Below are 2,816 nucleotides of genomic sequence, written 5' to 3'. Positions count from 1 at the left end.
TTTTCAGGCGTGAGATGATGTCGATACATATCGCTTTTGTTTTCCAGCTGTGCACATGTGTGACTGTGATATGGGGGATATTTCAATGTGGGTGGTTGGTGGGTGCTCTGGTGCGGTTTGCTCCTTCTTTCCTATCAAACAACTATCGTCTTTATCTCTCCTCCTCCTTTTTTATGTTTGTTATTCTATTGTCGCACCTGTAATCTTTGGCACTTATAATATATCACCTTATTGTGTCGCAAGTGCCGTAAAACTTTTACTGAGACTAAAAAGGGGATTTCAATAGTTTCTCAAATACCAGCGGCCATTGTTTACTTGGTCTGTATGTAGTAGGAGTAGATCGTGTGAACATTTGTGTCATGACGCGGTGGAATCAGGCGCTCGTCAATATTTAGGGCATGTGGAGTTAGTGCTGTCATCTTAAAGCTTGTTCATTTGTCTTGCTTTTGATGAAAAAAGATATCCATCTATCTTGAAAAGAAGTTGAGAAATTTTGCGATTGGATGAGGTGGGGTGGCCTGGTGTCAGAGGTAAAATTTGAGAGAAAATGGCCGCCAAAGTTTGACCGCTTCCAAAGAATAATGTCCCTGGAAACTGCAAATTTACTTTTTTGTGTGACTTTGATCAATATTTTTTTCAAAGTAAAATCTACACAGAAATGTGTTTATAAATGGATATGGAAGGTGTTCTGCTGAAAAAAAGAAAATTTGAAAAAAATTAGCCGACTGCAGGGAAAATGCCTGTTTCTTTGATTTCATTATTTTGACGAGCGCCCGGTTTCACCACGTTGTCTCTCTCACATTTGTCCTAGTGAGCAGCATTTTCTACAACTCATTGTCTGAAAGTTTTGCTATCATTGACAAGTTTTATCGTCTCTTACATCCGTTGTGAACTACAAAACGGGCAGCAGCTTTAATGCAAGTTTTTACCAAATTGTGGAACCAGCATAACTCCTTTACACCCACACATATCAGCACGTGTAGAATACAGTATTCGCGTCTCGTTAAAAGTTATGAGGCTTAGTAGTTTGAAATGTGTGACAGCGAATTTTCTGGAATGTAATTTATTGCTTGCCAAGTTCACGGAAATCTCTTTTAGGGTCATTTCCTGATTGGATTCTTGATTATCGGCTCACCAAAGTTTTATATTTTTGTGATTTTTTTTTCTTTATCGTCTTTGACCAAACTTGAGTTTCCTTTACTGAGATGGTGTGTATATTACCATTTCATCGGAGGTCATAGAGACGATTTTTTTGTATCATGTAAATGACGTATAAATTCTGGATCTTTTTGTCTATATTATGTCTTTTTTGTCTTGATAAATTTAACTTCTTGCCGTTTTATGATGGACCATAATACTACCTGACTTGTCTGCAGTTTTGCTTTTCTATTTTTAAAAAAATAATTTTTTGACAAGGTGAAAGAGCATAGAGGCATTTTATCTGTACGGTATTCCTAGTTTGAGAAAAACGTTTGTGAAAATTGTTTGCTCGACAGATGGTTCTTTCTACGTGACCTTTGAATTGTACAAATGTTGACCTCAATGTGACCTTTGACATGTACTTTCACGTTGACCTCTACATGACCTTTGACATGTATTTGACCTTTGACATGTACTTATGTTGACCCCTAAGTGACCTTTGACATGTACTTATGTTGACCTCTACGTGACCTTTGACATGTGTTTACGTTGACCTCTACGTGACCTTTGACATGTACTTACGCGTTGAACTCTACATGACCGTTGCCAACTTACGTTGACCTCTACATGACCTTTGACATGTGTTTACTTTGACCTCCATGTGACCTTTGACGTGTACTTACGTTGTCTTTGTTGTACTGTCTTCCCTGTCTGAGGTTGGAAAAAAAAAAAAAAGAAGTCAAGTATGTTTTGAGCCACTTTCACTTTTTTTTCTCACTTTTTTTGTTTCTTTCGTGATTTTGCTGCCAAAGATGATTATTATACAATAATTTTTTTTTCCCTCATCGTCTCTCAAGTGGAAATACGCTACGGTAACTCTTTCATTTATTTGTCTTCACGTCTCGAATGTTTTTTTTTTCTTTGTTTTTCTTTTCTCTGGGGTTTTTTTTTCATGTCCCTGCGTAATAAACTTTAGATGATACCTCAACACATTGTTTCTGCTTTTTTCTCTCTCTCACTTCGTGTAGAAATAATTGTAGGAAATTTTAGATATTGATATAAGGGCATATTTTTGTCTTGTAATTCTGTCCCCGTTATTTTATGCAAGAAAAAGTCTGAAATTATTCAAAATGAGCCTCAAAATGTGAAATTATGCGATTTTGTTAATTTTAACAAAGAATGGTAAAGAAAAATAATGAGAAATTATGCAAAAATTGATCAAATTTTGCTAAATTATGCGAGGTGCATTAAACCACAGGGACAGGTAATTGTAGCAAATTCAAAGCTGAACGCGCTGATTGTTAAATTGTACAAATATCTCGAGTAGTTGTAAAGACATGCCACGTTTTGTGACACGGGGTGTACAAACAAAGTCTGGAGATAAATGGCATTAACCTTACAATGTTGGCCCAATTTCAGCTCATTTTGAACCCTTCGAGAAGAACATGTTGCAAAAATGGCTTTATCTAATCAAAATATTTAGACTCAAAATATTTTACCATATATTTCTATACGTTCGTAAGAAATGGTTAAACGTGTGTTTTCTGGTGTAAAGAAATTGTTGACCAGGTAGGACTTTTTTTTAACTTTTCATCTCGCTATTCAGAAATAGTTTGGCCAACAACTGTGCCCTTTCTCCAGGCACGCACACACACACACTCACACACACACACACA

This window comes from Aplysia californica, unplaced genomic scaffold (assembly GCF_000002075.1).
Source record: "Aplysia californica isolate F4 #8 unplaced genomic scaffold, AplCal3.0 scaffold01193, whole genome shotgun sequence".
Taxonomy (NCBI): domain Eukaryota; kingdom Metazoa; phylum Mollusca; class Gastropoda; order Aplysiida; family Aplysiidae; genus Aplysia; species Aplysia californica.
Note: the sequence above shows the minus strand (reverse complement) of the source record.